This window comes from Castor canadensis, chromosome X (assembly GCF_047511655.1).
Source record: "Castor canadensis chromosome X, mCasCan1.hap1v2, whole genome shotgun sequence".
In the NCBI taxonomy this organism is placed as follows: Eukaryota; Metazoa; Chordata; class Mammalia; order Rodentia; family Castoridae; genus Castor; species Castor canadensis.
In genome coordinates this window covers 29,963,856-29,982,452 of record NC_133405.1, presented here as the reverse complement: position 1 = coordinate 29,982,452, position 18,597 = coordinate 29,963,856, and the positions used below count along the sequence as shown (strand labels likewise).

At 34.0% G+C, this 18,597-nt stretch overlaps 1 protein-coding gene across 10 annotated transcripts in view; it reads right to left on the bottom strand.

Moving 5' to 3' along the window:
• Positions 1 to 18,597, bottom strand: part of LOC109686404 (teneurin-1) — an 835,907-nt gene that overhangs the window by 593,273 nt on the left and 224,037 nt on the right. For 2 of the 10 annotated variants that reach the window (XM_074064014.1, XM_074064013.1), the window contains exon 4: positions 14,735 to 14,834. The exons of the other annotated variants lie outside the window; for them this stretch is intronic. The gene's annotated coding sequence lies outside the window, so the exon portion shown is untranslated. The remainder of the gene's footprint in view (positions 1 to 14,734; positions 14,835 to 18,597) is intronic. 10 annotated transcript variants of the gene reach the window in all.

Below are 18,597 nucleotides of genomic sequence, written 5' to 3'. Positions count from 1 at the left end.
ATTAGTGCTATATTTGAAAAATTTCCAGAATCCAACCATATCACTCAACTTCCTCACCACCACATTGGATCAAGCCATCATTTCCCTCCTGGATTATTGCAATAATCTCTTAATTGGTCTGCTGCTTATACCTTTGTACCCTCTGATAGTACATTCTTCTCACTGCAGCCAGAATGAAAGTTTTAACATGTCATTTATGTCTCTCCTTTGCTCAGAAACAACATTGGTGTCCTATTTCCCTCAAAATAAAAGCCAAGATGCTTCCAATGGCCTATAGGGGCCCGGCCTTAATCTCTTCAAACTCATCTCCTAATATTTTTACCCTAGTTGATGCTCTGCAGCTGCCCTAAATTTCTTGCTATTTTCTGTAAACATGAGGCACGCTCCCACCTCAGGACTTTTGGAAACTACCATTGAAAAATCACCAAAAATGTTACTACTTACCTACCTTAATGTCTTTCAAAGAACTTGCCACCAAAAAACACACTTTATATTTTACTTATTTGTTTGCTATATTGCATCTGTCTTTCCCCTCTACTCCATGGGAGTAGGCATTATCTGTTCTATTCATTGCTACATTTCTCAGAATATGGAAAATGTGTGGCATATAGTAGACACTTGATCAACACATTTTGAATTAGCAAATAAATAATTGTTGAACACTCTCAAGAGGGCATAGAGAGAATGTGGAAATGAATAGGCCATAGTTTCTGCTCTCAAGATGCAACAGCCTAATGTAAGCAATAAAAAACTGAAGCACAAAGGAGAAGCAAATTACTCTATGCAAGATGTGTTGCATTTGAGCTCTATGGATTAAGGTACCAGAAAAGGATTGTCCTTGATTTAGCTTGTTTATCAACAGTACAGTCACCACAACCCCTGAAAGTCCACTGAGCACCCATGTTATCAGATCGATTTTAATCTCTTTTTTCTTAGTGTCCCAAAACATATACTTCAGAATGTGAACAGTTGTCTGAGTTTTAGACCTTGAGTTTGCTATAAACAGTGAAAAATGAGAACTGTACATACTGTAAAATTCCAGAGATGCATATTTGTAGCCAAGGATTGGACTTTCATCCAGAAAAGGAAGCATCAATAAAATTTACTTAACTTAATTTTCACCCATATATATAGTCATATGCAGTTCTTTGTTCACTGATGAATGAGAATTTAACAAGTTGGAGATGGAAAGGACATTGATAGTGCAGAAGTGTCAATCAAGGTCCTTATCACTAAAAAGAACGTAATAAAATGTTTTCAGTTGTAATGTAGAGTCTTTGATTCACACTGATCAGAATAATGCTCACTGTGGCCAGAATAATGCTCCTCCTTAAGTCTTAGCTGATTTGGAATCTACACTTATTTTGTATGGAAACATATGCATCGTCTTTTCCCTCAGTCTGTTTATTTGCAACATGTATACTCCCGAGAGACACAAACAGAAAGTGTTTGTGTGTGTGTGTATATGTGTGTGTGTGTGTGAGAGAGAGAGAGAGAGAGAGAGAGACAGAGAGAAAGAGAGAGAGGAAGAGAGAGAGGAAGAGGAAGAGACAGACATATAACCATTATAATCCATTTTCAAAGTTCAAATTGCAGCTATTTGTAGCCATGAATCAGCTAGGAATATCATACCTATTCAAGGTTACTAAGTGTCCTTGACAGAAATTTTCATTTAACTGCTCTCCCAAACTGACAAAAGCTCTCTGAGACCTCTAATACAACTTTTTGTTTTAAAATGTGTATCAGTGATCCTAGTAACTAAAGACACTTTCCACATCTTTTTAGGCACATGAGATGGAGGTGCATATACTGTGCCTAGGGTTTTGGAAGTATATAACTCTGATATTTGTCAAAAATTCATTATGCAGAACTTGAATTCAATGGCAAACAGTTCTTGAAAACAAAAAGTAAATAAATAATATGTAAAATAGTGATATTTTAAATCTAACAAAATTTGAAAACACAATAATTGTGAAGAGATTTTGTTCCAAACATTCTGTGGTAAAGGGTGGACTCATAATTGCTTCACTGTTAATATTACTTAGACACGATGATGATACTGTCAACTCACAGAAATATGAAATGTATAATGCGATTCACATCAAAGCAATTTTTATTTCTCTATTACTTTAATGATGATAAACTTTTTAGCAAAGCAAATGAGTTTGTAAAAACATGCTGTTGTGACACAGCGTGAAAAAGCAAAGAAGTCAATCAATTATCTTAGATACTGCAACAGACCATTCAGATAATTCACAAGGTCTAAATTCAAATGTTACTCCTGTGGTTTGCCCTTGTGTTTTTGACTTCCATTAGCTAAAAGAAGAACTCCAAGTGACTTCAAAAGAGTTCCATGTTGGTCTATGCTTGTTTTTTTTAGTCACTATACAGCTAGGGAAAGACAGCCTGGTATTTGGAAGTCATTGGCCTTAGAATGACAGAATTATCACAATAAAAACAATAGTGGTAGTGGTTGCAGCACCTAACTCATATGGCACTTACCAGGTATCAGGCACTGTTGTAGTGCTTTTCATATATTAACTTCTTTAATTCTGATAGCACCATATGAAGTGGGTACTATTTTCAATCCCTATTTTACAGATGACAACCATGAAACAGAGCAGTTAAGTGACTTGCCAAAATCACAAAGGTAGTAAGCTCCAGAACTAAGATTGCAATTCCTATACTCTGTTTCCAATAGTCACACTCATAATAACTATTCCACATTGTCTTTCAAAAGAATACCTTGCAGTATTATTCCTTTCTTTCAGGGCTTGTTTCTCTTAATGCAAAATTATGAGACTGAATTATCTCAAAGAACCACTTTAGCTGTAAAATTCTATGATTGTATATAAAATTGAAGAGAATCTTAGATTGATTTGCCAAAAATTAGTGGGCATATCAAAGGGCATGTTTACATTAATCAACATGTCTCCTATTCTCCCTTTCTTCTTCCTACCCTCTCACGTACACTCCAATCCATTATAGAGAAGTTGAACTAAAATATTACTTTTAAATCCATGGGTCTGTGTATATATGTACATATTCTACATTATGTACATATTGTACATATATGCACTTTATCTTTTTTCTTTCTTTTTCTCATTCTTAATTATATATATTGCCCTCTCAAAATAGAAACATGGTCCTGGTTTATCCCCAACCCAGAGAGGCCAACCCGACTCATAGTGACTGCTTATAAGTTGGAGACTTTATCAAAAAGTTTCACTCCAGAAAATAAAAGCAGTGGGATACATATAACATTGTCTAAGGGCAGTAAGACTTTTTAACAAATACAGGAAATGAGGCCACACAGTACCCAGAGAATAGGTAGCAAAGAGGGATAGTACTCTTTCAAAATAATACAATTTTACTCAACAAAGACCTTTTGCATTAATGTGGATTAACTGATTAGATAATACGGGACTTAGATAGCTCTTAAAAGGAATGTGATATCATAACTGATTCTTCTTTCACCTTTTTTTCCCTGAAGGAAACTGCAATGGTGGTGTGTCTGTAAAAGTAACAGAATCACTTGATTCTTTACAAAATTGAGGGAGAAATTTCCCTCATAACTTTACCAGCCTGTAAAAATGACTGCTGTCATCTGGTCCATTCCCCTTTACTCACGTTGCTTCCTTCGATTTAGATTTTTTTTTGCATATTTTTACACAATTTCTACAACCACCGTTTTTAATGGCTCTGCATAGTGGCTGTACCATAATTTACATATCCATTCCTTTATTTTTGGATATTTCTGCATTTATGAGTATTATAACTGAGGTCGTATAAAGATACTATGAACATCTTCAATATTTTTATTATTTCCTTAGGGTGGATTCCAAGAAGTTGAGTTAATGAGCCAGAAGGTTTGAAATTTTTGTGGCTTTGGGGGATTGTAATAATATACACTGCCATTAGCAATGTGTGTGAATATACTCTCTCCTTTCATTGTACCCTTGCCAACATTGAGTATTATTTTAATGTCTATTTAAAATAAGTAAATTAATGGTGCCTTCTTTTAGTTTGCATTCCCTTGATTATAAGTGAGGCTGAATATTTTTCTGCACATTTGCTAATCCTATGTCCTCTCTTTCGAACTATTTATAGATTTTATACTGTTGCCTACTGGAAACCTTGGGGAGTTTTAAAAAATTAAACTCTACTTCTGCAATAAAACAAATAAATTAACCTTTTCTATAGTATTTGCTGAAACTATCTTTCACAGTCTGTTCTTTGTAATTATGATTTTTTTCCTTCTTTAGTGAGCATGGCAATAACAGAGAAAACACAGTCACTGACTGCACATAAGGAAATTGCTTTAAAAATATGATAAAGTTGCTAAACTCATTAATTTTTTTCCAAAAATAATTTGTTACCATCTTATTACTAAGTTACTGTTTGGTTGAATTCATTTAGCTAGTCACAAAAATGTACTGCACATTGGCCTAATTCTAACAAAATTACCAATTTTTGTGTGATCATGGCCTAGATAGATTCATAAGGTCAAAGCATTAGTTTGATTTTTGTCATAGAACTGGCCAGTTCTTTTGTGTCATGAATATACATAACATTTTAGCCAATGAAAAGAGAAATAGTTAATAATCTTTTAGGATACAGGTGATAATTTTAAGTATTGAATATAGGTCTTCTTACACATAAAATGTTGACTTTTGAAGTTGACTACTTTTGTGGTATACAGTACTTTATTGTATCAAGGAGATAATATTCCAGAGTTGAAATTTAATTCTGTTTACTGCATTCATTCATATGTATTTGTTTAAGCTAATTGTTCTATTAGCATTTAAAAATTCTTACAATAAAAAGATGAAAGGTTCCTTCTGGAAAAGTATTCCTCCAAAACTGATTTGACTCATTTGTGAGAACAGCTGCAGCTGATATCCTCATGGTGACTTGATAAGCTCTTTAGGCCATTTATGAAAGAGAAAAATGGAAGTTGCTTAATTCTACAACTGAATAGTGATGATCTCATACCTCTTTCTATATATTCTTGGTTTTCCTGGCTGCTTGTGCCTTTAATTTTTTTCTCTTTATTTCTGTTACAAGTTCAAATATTTTGATGGACACCAATAGCACATCACATGAGAAAAGTGGAGAGAGGAAAAAAATTAGTGAATTGGAAAGATGGTGATGTCATGAGCTCCACAACTCTAACCAGTTATTTTGGAGACTGATGGCTTACTCTAATTTAGTATTCTCTATTGCTGCCCTCCATAAATAACACACACACACATGCACAAGTTTGGGCAAACTTCTTAGGGACTGGCACTACACATATTATGATTTTGAAGACTTATTGAGTATTTCATATCACACTATTAAATAAATGGCAATTGCTTAGTGCATCCCAAAATGAAATCTCAGAATCACATTGAGGAAGCAATTATATTTTGTAATTGTGTAAATACAGCACATTTATATCCCTTAGTAATTTGCAAATAATAATTCATATTTAACTTGCAGTGACATCTATCACCATTATAGCATCTCTTTTGGAACAGCCTACTAAAGTAATTTCAAATTATTTGTCTCTTATTACTTTCTCAGTGTCCTTTGTGGTAGATTATGTAGATCTTCTAAATACTTAATAGAGGGAACAATCTTCAAGAAAATTGAAGGTAACTGTATAGCTATCCTTATCTCAACCAGCAAAACCCCTTGTTCCTTCCTATTATTGCTTATACTCTCTCTACAACAAAATTAGAGATAAGGGCAAAATAGTTTCTGCTGGGTATTGAGGGGGTGGGGGGGAGAGGGAGGGGGCTGGAGTGGGTGGTAAGGGAGGGGGTGGGGGCAGGGGGGAGAAATGAACCAAGCCTTGTATGCACATATGAATAATAAAAGAAAAAAAAAATAAAATTAAAGAGGATTGGGGGATATGGCTCAAATGATACAGCACCTGCCTAGCAAACACAAGGCCCTGAGTTTAAACCCTAGTAGTATTGCAGGATATTCAAGCAGGGAAACGAGACACCAAGGCTTCTCGGGAAGCAATATTTATTAGCATGCTGGCAGTGGCTCAGAGGATTTACATCCAAAGGCTGAGCCCTGAGAACAAAGGGGCCTTGCCATATATACCATTCTAGGTAGGTAAAGGAAGCAAGAAGCAAAGTTTAATCCACATATGGTTACATACTGTTTCATTGAATACCTTTTTTTCAGTGCTAAGTGACCTTTTTCACATTCAGATTCTTTAAGTTTTATCACCCTGCTATCCCATCCCCTCCCCACTGCTGCATTATCAGAACACAGACTTGCTTGCTTCTTTTCTGGCCCTCATCCCTGCTATAATAACACTGAAAAATTCAAAATAAAAATATAAAGTTAAAGGAAAAAAAAAAAGAAAATTGAAGGTAACTCAATATATAAAAGCCTTCTTACTCTTTAGAGAAGAGCAATAGCTGCTTATTTCCCCAAGTAAATAATAGTACTAATTTTTCTTACAGTGAAATCCATCGGGGGTTTTATAAATTTCATAGTAATTTTAGCATTAACATACTTATCCAAAATGTAGAATCAAATTTAATATAGACTCTTAAAAAGTACTATGTTTTAAATATGGTCTTATATAATCATGGCTATCACTTTCATCCATAGTTTACAAATAGCAAGTATTAATCAAAGTCCTCTATTGCTATCCATCTTCAGCATTAGTTTAGCAAAACTGGCACTTTTATAAGTAACTCTCTCAAGTTTCATGTGTAACAACTGGAAATAGTAGCATTTTTGCTGCTCACAACTAGAACCTCATTTTCAACTATGCTAAAGATTAGACTGAGAATTAATGTAATATATGCTACAAAGATATAATCTCTTTAGAGACTGATTCGTGAGATGGATATAGGAGTAACAAAGATTGCTGTGGGCAAATAGTAACTATGTCAAAGGGTGTAGGCAAATATCAGAAAAAGGCCTATATAAGAGTTCTAAAATGCAAGTGCTAGAACCATGTTTATGACAAAGTAGTGTGCCACCATTTCATATCTATAATGTGGGGAAAATACCTAATATTATGAATCCCATATCCCATGAACCTCACAATGCTCTCATGGTTAGCAAATGAAAATAAGAATGAAAGTCTTAGAAAAAAACAAGTAGCAAAGGAAAGCCCCTTGTATAAATTCAAGTTGGCAGCTTTATTAAATACTATTGTTAATAATAATTAATATTATGTGATAATATAATTAGTTACTATTAATAACTGATAATTATTTTATCAAAAGTAAAAAGAATAGAAAGGTAAGATATTCTTTTAAGCAATGTTGACTAAAATTTAATCCTCAAAAATGTCATGAGATAGCTTTTCCAATTTTGCAAAAGAGAAAAACACAAGAGAGGTTAAATAATTTCTCCCAGATCACAATAAACTATTAAAAGTAGAATTCAAATCCAATAGGTCTAATATTAGACTACTCTTAATCTCTTTGTAATATGATAGTCACCAACTTTTTGGAATAACGGAAGCTGCTGGAACCACAGCAAATAGCTCAGGCAGCTTAGAAACTGGGCAAGGAACTTTTGGAAGCTACTGAAGCTGAAAGGTAGTTGGGCTTGCTTAAGTAACAAAGAGAATAATCTTATTGATCAAGCATGCCATAAAGATGCTCAGGAAAGAGGAAATGAAAATCTGATTTCATTCATAGCATCCTAAGATGCTATGAGTAGAAGCAAAAAAATTATAAACACATAGCTGTTTCATAAGTTTATCAGGAATCAGTCTACAATATAATTTCCCCTGCCTACCACATTTTGCACTTAGACTTACTCACATGAAGGGGGACTACAACTGACTTGGTGATCTTGGGTCAATGTGTGATCAGTTTGATACACATCAATGCACCATTTCAGGTCACAAGCAGGAAATTTGCTGAACATCCTCAACCTCCTTATCTACAAATAATAAGAATACAGCACAGATGGAATTGTACTTTTTGCCTTTGCGATTTCCTCTTCTTATATGTAAGTTTTCATATTCACCTACAGGGAGTAATATAATGTAATTGTAAATAGGTTGCTACCACAGAGAGTAGGGTTGGCATAATGTAGCAGAAAGGGCTCTCAACTTGGAGTCAGGAAGAAGCTTGAATTTTGATCCATTGTGTCACTTACTGAATGACACAGGATAAACCAGCTAACTTCCCTTTCTTTTGCACACCAAAGGCCAAATGCCCTTCCTTCCTCAGAGTGCTGACAGAAGACTCTAATAACAGAATATATATTGAGGTACCAGGTAAATGATAATTTGTACAGTTATGATTGTTAATAATTTTACAGTTAAAAATGTATCAAAACTGGACTGTATTGTTTTGACAAAATACAACTAAGGACATCAATATTTATGTCAGATGTTGTGACCATACTGGATTGACTAAGCACTAGAGCAAATTACTGATCTTGTTGTTATGGTTTTGTGGTCAGTCTACATACCGTTTATTTTTCTAAACATCTTTATTAAAGTATAATTTTTATAACATACAATTCACCAATTTTAAGCATCAGATTCAATATTTGAGATTAATTTATAGTTGTGAAACCATTATACTATTCAGTTTTCAAACATTTCCATCACCCTAAATATAATCCCAACATCCATGAAACATTCACTCCTAATATGCATATTCCCAACCCCTGACAACCACTAATACACTTCATATCTCTATGGATGTGCCTATTCTGGACATTGTCTACAAGTGGAATCATATGATATGTCCATGTGGCTTCTCTCTCAATGCTTTCATAATGTTCTTCTGATTCATCCACATTGTGTAACAGTATCACATCCATTTTACTTCTAAGTGCAATCCTTTTCACGTGTATTATTTTTTTCCCTTTCTCTTTTGCCTTTTGGGTCTCACACGTTGTCCCTCATATCACTGAGGCTCTGTTCAATTTTCTTCAACCTTTCATTCTCTGTTTTTCAGATTGGATAATTTCTACAGATAATCTTCAAGTTAACTATTTCTTTTGCCATCTCGAATCTGAGTATATCTACTCAGACTTAAGTATATCTACTAAATTTTCATTAAAATTTTGTACTTTTCAAACTTAGAATTTGCAGTTGGGTTTTTTCCTTCCCCCAAATGGCTAGTTTGTTCATTTTGTCATACCTTCCACTAATTCCTTAATGATCTAGCTTACTATTTCAAACAGTTGCTTTGAAGCCTTGTCTGCTAATTGCAACATCATGAGACACTTAAGACACAGTTTATATTGACTATTTTTGTTGCTGTTTTTGCTAAGAATGAGTCGTGCTCCCCTATTTCTTCACATATCTCATATTTTTGTTGAAAATTGTATATTTTAGATAATATATAGAAAATCTGGATTTTGATTTTTTTTCCTAAAGGTTATGGTTGTTATTTTTTATTTTACTAACTTGTTTGAGCTAATTCTGCAAAATACAACAAACTATTATATGTAGCTGCTGATATCCCTAGTCAGTTTTATTATTATGCTAATTTTTAAGCCTGGTTTCCTATGGGTTACCCTTGTGTCCTTGTAATTGGTTCTGTCAATGATTGCTGAGGGGTTGTGTTTAAAAACCTTGAGGCTGAAAAAGTTCTACCCTCTGCCAATCGTTCAGTTTGCAGGAGGGGAGCATATTTAAGGTTCATACCATTTTCAAATTTGCCACAGCTTTTAATTTCCACTGGCCCTTCTCATGCTTCCTCTGTCCCAGTGTTGACCAGGTTTCTATTTTCTACAGCACACTGGCACATCCTCAATCAGGAAAATACATTTTGTAATTACAACTACAACCACAGGTTATGAGAACTGTGGTCCCTCCCCAGAAGCCTAACTCTACTTCTACCAACAATGACATTGAATGTGGGCATCATGCACATCACCAAATCATATGGACCATCTTCAACTATGACAGTGCAGCTACTATTGTTGCAGATTATTCCACCATGGCAGAACCTTGGCATTGACCAATCTTGGCATGTGAGGTGGGGATCATGAACATCCAGCCCTAAGACAAAATAATAAATATTCTTACTTTCATTGCACAAAACTCAATAGTTTACTCAAGTGTGATTCTTGGTTTGCTGTAGGCTTTTGGTTGATTTCCAAGGGTTGTTTTGCCAATTTTTTAAGCTTTATAATTACTTTTTTTTGGAAAGAGCTTTTGTAGATCACCTCAAAAGACCACAGCCAGAAGATCTTGAATGACTGATTTTTTTGTTGGCAAGGTTCTATAGAAATGTTACACATCAGTAATTTTTTTTTGCTTAGGATTTCAAAGATTTTAGTGTGAAAAAGTAAACTGTTTTATTAGTGATTTTTATATTGATCATATATTGATATGATAATATTGTGGATATAATGGGCCTGAAAAATATAGTAACAAAATTAACTTTATAGCTTTTAGTTTTTTAATGTGGCTTCTGGAAATTTTAATTTTACATGTATTGTGCATTATATTTCTATTAGGCAACAATAGTTTAAAGCTATCATCTAGCTTATAGGAAATATCGGGTACCAAAAAACATGTCAAATAATGCAATGGGTATGCAAATGACAACATCTAGAATGTGAGAAAAATCTATGGAAAAGATGACCCAGTTTCTTTACCAAATAAGTTGCAAGGCAAAATATAAAAAGAAAGGAAAATACAGATACTTACAAGATATATCAATATATCAACTTATTGCGATGTGTATATTTGAAGTGGATTCACATTTGGATAAAGAAATAATTGCAAACATTTATGAGATAGCCTAGAAAATTAAGAAATGTAAATGATATCTGAGGACATTAAAATTTTACTGTTCATTTTTAAGGTGAAATATGGTACTATAATTAGGGTAAATAAGCATTTTTATACCTTATATACAAATCTTTTGTGGATGAAATTATATGAAGTTTATTTAGAATTTTCTTAAAAAATTTACAGAGAAAAGAGAAGGATTTAGGAAGCATGGAAAGGAAGCAAGATTATCCATGTGTTGAAAATCATGGAATTATGTGATGACTAAGTGTTGGGTTCATTTAATCATGTGCTTTATTTTTGTGTGTATTCAAAATGTTAGATAATAAAACATTAAAAGTTTTGGAGAATTTTTAGTGATTTGAGAAAATATTAGAATACAATGTTAAATTAAAAATTAATTTAATATTGAAAATTATTAGTATTAGTTTCATGGGAAGAAGTGGGTAATGTTCTACTAAATTTTCTATATTGAACTTATGTTAATGTGTCATCAGAAAAATACAGGATCCCTTAAATATACACAGAGGTTTATTACCAATTATTTAATATTAACAGATGAAAAGAAATATCAGAATACTAATGACAAGTATGGTTTTGTTGTGTGATTATGAATGATATTTATTTTCTTTATATTCTCCCCATTCTATACTTTCCTTTGTGAAAACACAATTATAAGTTTTAGATGAAAAATTTGAAATTTTCACTCTCCTTTCTGCCCTTCTTATCCATGCTCATATTCTAATTTGTGGCTGTTCAAGAGGTATATATTAACAGTACCACACATGTTACAAAGCACAGGTTTTTCAAACTTTTTTAAATTATTCATTTGTTCACATGTGCATACATTGTTTGGGTCATTTCTCCCCCTTACCCCCCTCCTCTAACCTCTCCCCCCTATCAGTTCCAGGCAGGTCCTGTTCTGCCTTTATCACTAATTTTGTTGAAGAAAAGACATACTTTTAATGTTCACAAATAATATTGTAGTTTACATGCCAGACACGTCTCTGACATAGTAGTTTAGGATGACATTATTACTCCCCCTTTCAGATGAAACCACCGGTGCTCAGATATTTGCCAAAGGTCACATAACAAGGTGGTACTAGAACTTGGACAAGAACCCAGGTTTCATTACTCCTGGAATGATGCTCTTCTTGCTACACTATGCAGCCTCCCATGAAGAGTTATCGAATTTAACATATCTATTCATTTATCAAATAAGTAACTTAAGATCAGCTAAATTCAAGTTACTTACCTCAAATAAATGTACTGTCCATTTCACTTAACTGCACCTGAGAGCAATGTGCAGGAAAGAAGCACTCAGATGAAATAACAGGGAGGAAGCAGTAGAATTTTGTGACATATGGCATGCTTGCTGGTAAAATCAAAGGTATGTTTCATGCCAACTTTTTGTCTGTGGTGTCTTTCATTTCACGAAGAAGTATACTCCATGCCAGGAAATGTACAACCTCATAGCCCTTTCTTTTGAAGCCCAAACCTATGAGAGCATAAACTTGGCATGACTTGATGGAACATTGAATGCAATGTGTTTGATCCATTTGTGGATACAAACTACCCAGATTAGCCACTGTGTGGAAGGACTATAAATTTTCATCTGGAATCCCTATCAGTCCAGGGAAATACAAGTGAATTTACTTCTAGCTAGAGAATGTTTTTTGTTTTAACTTCAGAGAATGAAAATAATCCCTAGAAAAGAAAATAAAAGGTAAAAGTGGAAGTGATCAAGTGAATCAAATATACCAAAAGTGTACATCAAAAGCAATTAGTTTATCATTTGAAGAATAATATCTTTGCCCTTTCTATCCTAAACAATTGCAAAATGCCCCAACCCTCGTTTAGGCCAAAGGATCTGCTCTTTGCAAGTGAGTCTACCTCTTATGGACAAAGAAAGGGAGCTACTGGGAAGCAGGAAACCAGGGTGCGTTTGAAGAAGACATTTTTTTGTAGATTTTTAAGAACACAATTTTTAATTTGGTGCTACAAGAATCTTTGCTACCAGTTTGGGGAAAATACCAATGTTTTCATTCAGTAAACTTTGTCTTACATGCCAATACTCTCCACTGGGAAGCTGGTTTGTTTAAAAGAAGAAATACCTTGGCATTAATTCTAATTTATAGCTCTAAAGGGAGGAGTATGAGCCCTTGAAAAGTTCTATTACAGAAGAATGATATGCAATGTATAGGAGAAAGTTTTTGGGTTGGACAGAGTGATGGTTTCTACTAACTGCTTCTCTATTCACTTAACCTGGTGTTTCCTCATCTATAAAATTAGAACAACATTATCTACCTCACCATATTTATGTGACAATTAAAAAAATCATATGTCATATATATTTTGTAGCAAAAAATAAATTGTACATTCCACCAAGGTATTAACAATGCTTAGATGACAGAGTTATTAGGTATATTATTAGATGGTGGCACAAGGATAATTTTAATCATTTTTTAATCAGTAAAGGCTTTCTAATATTATATTGAAAAAAAGAACAATAAGTACTCTTTAAAATAATTTGTATGAAGTTCCTAGTGTGATGTGTTTCACCAAATAAGCACTTACTTATTCATTGTTGGTTACTGTTCTTGTCATTAACACCATCATTATTATTAGCTGCAAACAGGCTTACAGATAGACACATTTTGTGAATCATGAATAAGTTGATCTGATTGAACAAGTCATCAACCCAAATTTGTCCAACAAAAAATAAACCTTTTTTGAATCGGACTGTTAAAATGGAGCAAATTTTTGACAGAAGGGTAATGTAAGGAGTGATATGAAGTGATATGAAGGAGGAAATTTTCAGTAATAAAATTAAATAATAACAATGCTCTTCAATAATAATTTGACAATTCTCATAAATTATAAACAATAACCAGTGGGCAAAAGCTTTTCTCTGAACTTATTACCTTATTTCAATCACTCTCAATCAGGCATGTGGATGTTTACACACACACACACATATACGCATACAAATGGAAGAAATCCTTTCCTCTCGCCTTCAGAATCCCAGTGACTTTTTTTTTGTAATTGTAGAGCTGAATTTAATCTCATTTTAATTGAAATAGTTGCATTCAGTTAGTGGCTATTGTATTCAACAGTGTGGCACCAAGTTGATTGCCAATTTTGGGTGGCATTCTAGTTTTCCCCCTCTCTTTTTTTCTTTAATTTTTATTTTATTCATATGTAGATACAATGTTTGGGTCATTTCTCCCCCCTTCCCCCGCTACCTCCCTAACCACCCCCCACACTTATCCCCCCTTAGCCCTCGCTACCTGGCAGAAAAAAACTATTCTGCCCTTATCTCTAATTTTGTTGAAGAGAGAGTACAAGCAATAATAGGAAGGACCAAGGGTTTTTACTAGTTGAGATAAAGATAGCTATACAGGGAGATAACTTGCATTGATTTCTTGCACATGTGTGTTACCTTCTAAGTTAATTCTTCTCAAACTAACCTTTTCTCTAGTTCCTGGACCCCTTCTCCTATTGGCCTCAGTTGCTTTAAAGTATCTGTTGTAGTTTCTTTGCATTGAGGGCAACAAATGCTTCTAGTTTTTTGGGTGTCTTACCTATCCTCATACCTCCCTTGTGTGCTCTCATTTTATCATGTGATCAAAGTCCAATCCCCTTGTTGTGTTTACCCATGATCTAATGTCCGCATATGAGGGAGAACATATGATTTTTGGTCTTTTGGGCCAGGCTAACCTCACTCAGAATGATGTTCTCCAATTCCATCCATTTACCAGAAAATGATAACATCTCGTTCTTCTTCATGGCTGCATAAAATTCCATTGTGTATAAATACCACATTTTCTTGATCTATTCATCAGTAGTGGGGCATCTTGGCTGTTTCCATACCTTGGCTATTGTGAATAGTGCTGCAGTAAACATGGGTGTGCAGGTGCCTCTGGAGTAACCTGAGTCATATTCTTTTGGGTATATCCCCAAGAGTGGTATTGCTGGATCATATGGTAGATCAATGTTTACCTTTTTAAGTAGCCTCCAAATTTTTTTCCAGAGTGGTTGTACTAGTTTACATTCCCACCAGCAGTGTAAGAGGGTTCCTTTTTCCCCCGCAGCTCAGCAACTAAGACAAGACATAGCATAGATAAATAGACTTCATAAAACTAAAAACCTTCTGTTCATCAAAAGAAACAGTCTCTAAACTGAAGAGAACACCCACAGAGTGGGCGAAAATATTTGCCAGCTATACATCGGACAAAGGACTGATAACCAGAATATATAGGGAACTTAAGAAACTAAATTCTCCCAAAACTAATGAACCAATAAAGAAATGGGCAACTGAACTATACAGAACTTTCTCAAAAGAAGAAATTCAAATGGCCAAAAAACACATGAAAAAATGCTCACCATCTCTAGCAATAAAGGAAATGCAAATTAAAACCACACTAAGATTCCACCTCACCCCTGTTAGAATAGCCATCATTAGCAACACCACTAACAACAGGTGTTGCTGATTCCAGTCTAAACAAAAGATTGTAATATAGCACCTTTCCTTTATCCTTACTATACATCTATTCCCCCTTCTCATCAAAAGTTTAGTTAATCTGCCTATGATCTTTCCTCTCATGAGTTTTCCAGATGTGTACCTGTCAACAATTTATTTGAAGTGATTAATGACTAATTGGAAATAAATGGGTTATCTCTCCCAAAAGAAGTTAACTTTTATAGACGTCATCTGGAAATTCTGCATCTTTGATTAAAGGTATTAATTTTTAGTTTTGAAACTTTAGTAGTTTACTGGCCCCATAATGGACCAGTAAAAGAGATAGCTTATGACTGGAAAGTGCTTTTCTTTATGTTCACAAAGTTAAAGTATTACAGGAACCACTGATTTTATGGGGCTGAGTTCTTTCCATGCCTGATTCTGTGACCCTTAGGGAATAAAAAGGATTGGCCTAAATACTTATGGAATGTCTTCTGAGGATTTAATATTAAGTGAGGAGAATTGAGCTCTTCCCCAGATAGAAATCAACAATGATTGTTTTTCCCTCCACAGCCTCAGAACAAGTCAATGGTACATCATTTGTACCTTGAACATATGAATTAATACCACTAGAGAGGTTAAGAATTTGGAATTTCTCACAAATTGTAGTGTTAATGTCCTGAAATAAATTTCTTTAATAGGATTCAGTAATACAAAGCTCAGGTTCTTTCTCTCCCTCTGCCAATGATGTAGGAGTGCTTGAAAAGCTCCAGGCTTGAAGTTATTGAAAAAGAATAGGTATTTATTTCAAATATCAAAGATTAAATGCCTACAGTAACAGACTAGTATCTTTTCTTCTTCAACACTCTGTGTTCTGACATTCTGTCATCAAGGAATCTCTATTGATTGGGGATTCAGTAAGTACAATAATAGATATTACTAAACATGATTGGAAGAATAACACAAACTAGAAGTGACTATAATCCATTCATTGTAATTTTTTTTCAATACTAGTATTTGAATTTAGAGTCTGTATTTGCTAGATAGGCACTCTACAATTTAAGCAATACCCCCTAGTCCTTTTTTACTTCAGTTATTTTTTGGATAGGATCTCATGTTTTTGCCTGGGGTCAGCCTTGGGCTATGATCCTCCTACCTAAGCCTCCCATAGTTGAGATTACAGATGCACACTACCATACCTAGCTTATTTGTTGAGATGGTGTCTTGCTAACTTTTTGCCAGGGTTGACCTTGAACTGTGATCCTCTCAATCTCTATCTTCCAAGTACCTGTGATTACAGGTGGGAGCCACTGTATCCAGTCTCCATTCATTGTAGTTTATAGTTTACTAAATTCTCATTCATTGTAAGTGGCATAAAGCATATTATTTCATTAAGTGGGGCACCTGATTCCTCAATCATACTGAATGTGTATAAACACTACCATCAATGCATACACCTTCGAATCACCTTCTAGGCCTACTATCATTTTCTTTGACACACTGCTACCTTAAAGAATTTACTTATGGGCAAATGTGACTAATACATAGACAAAATCCACTATGTTTGGCAATAAGTAGTCATTTATATCTCTGAGGTATCTTGACATCAAAAGAACATAGGTTGACAAATGTGGTATGAGCTTTAGTCATTTACAAACAGCTTGTCACAGAAAATGAGTTGGTATGGACTATCTTTTGGCAATATTGTTAGTGTTTTGTATAATATATAGCTTGAATTTCCAACTGTGTTTAATTAAGAGACTATTGTAAACACTAATTAGCTGCATTTAATTTTTAAGTCAATATAAACTTCATAGTTTACAGAAAAGTCCTAAAAACTATTGACATGGTCTCTATGCAATATAATTAACGTCTGGGAAACAGTCACTGGGGCACAATATAATGAGGTTAACAACTCAGAAGCCCTGACATTTCTATGCAACATCACAATTCAAACATTATTTTAAAAAGCAATAAAAATTAAATGTGACATGTTAATCATATTGAGCTATTGTGCCAGTTTGGGGTTGAGGGAGAAATCTGGTTGTTAAAAGTTTTCAATCTCTAACTGATAGCCAGAGCATAAGTTATAAAGAATGGAATGCAAGCTGACATATGAGAGAACATAAGGAGAGGTATTAACTATTATTTATTTGAAATAATATTAATACTAATTATAATTCTACTCAATATCAGACATACCTTAAATAAGGAAGTATTTCGTGTTCTATTTACTACATCCCTTCATTTTTCATCTTAACACCTTTCAGTCAATGAAAATGAAATATTAAGGTAGGTGATTTCTTTGGGCAGGGATAATTCAATGGTATCATGTCATATACATCTGAGCTGTTTTCACAAATCTATCTGAGAATGATTGTCAGGGTAAGCTTTCTTTTCTTACTAAAAAATGTAATGGAGTTTTCACTCTCATATGGTACTTAATGCTTACATTTAGGAAAAAGTTGAAAGACCCATTAACTCTTTCAAGCATGGAGGCTGCTGTTTTAAAATTTATTTGATCATACCATACTCTCTTTGAGGCATCTTCTTATAGAACCATGGCCATGATTCCCTCTGTGTATAAGACAATACAATGCCCAATAATTTTTAAAGCAATTAAATTGATTGTAGCTTTGATTTCTTATAATAACTTAATATTTAAAGTGCCTTTACTATTGCACATGGACCTTTCCTAGAGGTTGTGTCTCAGCTCTCTCTGAAGAGGACTTCTTGAGCTGTTAGATGTGGGACTAACTACACATTTCTGCTCCATCAGTCCTTCACTACATCCTTCTCTTAGCTTTGGGTTATTTATAAATCTATGTTCCTGGGAAGCTTCAAGTTTTCCTGTTTCTGTTATACTATACTTTGTCTTTGGATCTCAAGCATTTTTATTTTACTATGCCAAATTTAACATTCCATAAGAACAATACTGATTACCCCGAACATGTGGGGAATTCCAATAGAATGTTCCTGATTAGAAAGTCTCTGAAGTTAGTTAAATTTTAAAAATCACATGTCTTAAAAAAAAAAATCACGTCTTTCCTCTTTATGCTGTATTATTATTCCACTTCTATGAATCCCTTTTAATTAAATAACACAAAATATGGGAGAAGGTTATTTGTATGAAGATATTCATCTCAGCATTGAGAAAATGAGAAAGTGGGAAAATCCACTGGTCAAAGTAGGGAAATAGCCACATATTATAGTCATTCAATTGAATATTGTGTCATCACTTAAAGTGAAGTCAAAGAAAAATATATAAAAGCCCGGAAACATGTTTAGATATCATGCTAAGTAAAGGAAAAATAGATATACCCTATAGGTTACAACTAAGTCAAAACAAATCTGTGTATTGAAAGGACAAAATGGAAATCCATAACAAAGGACCAAATGATAA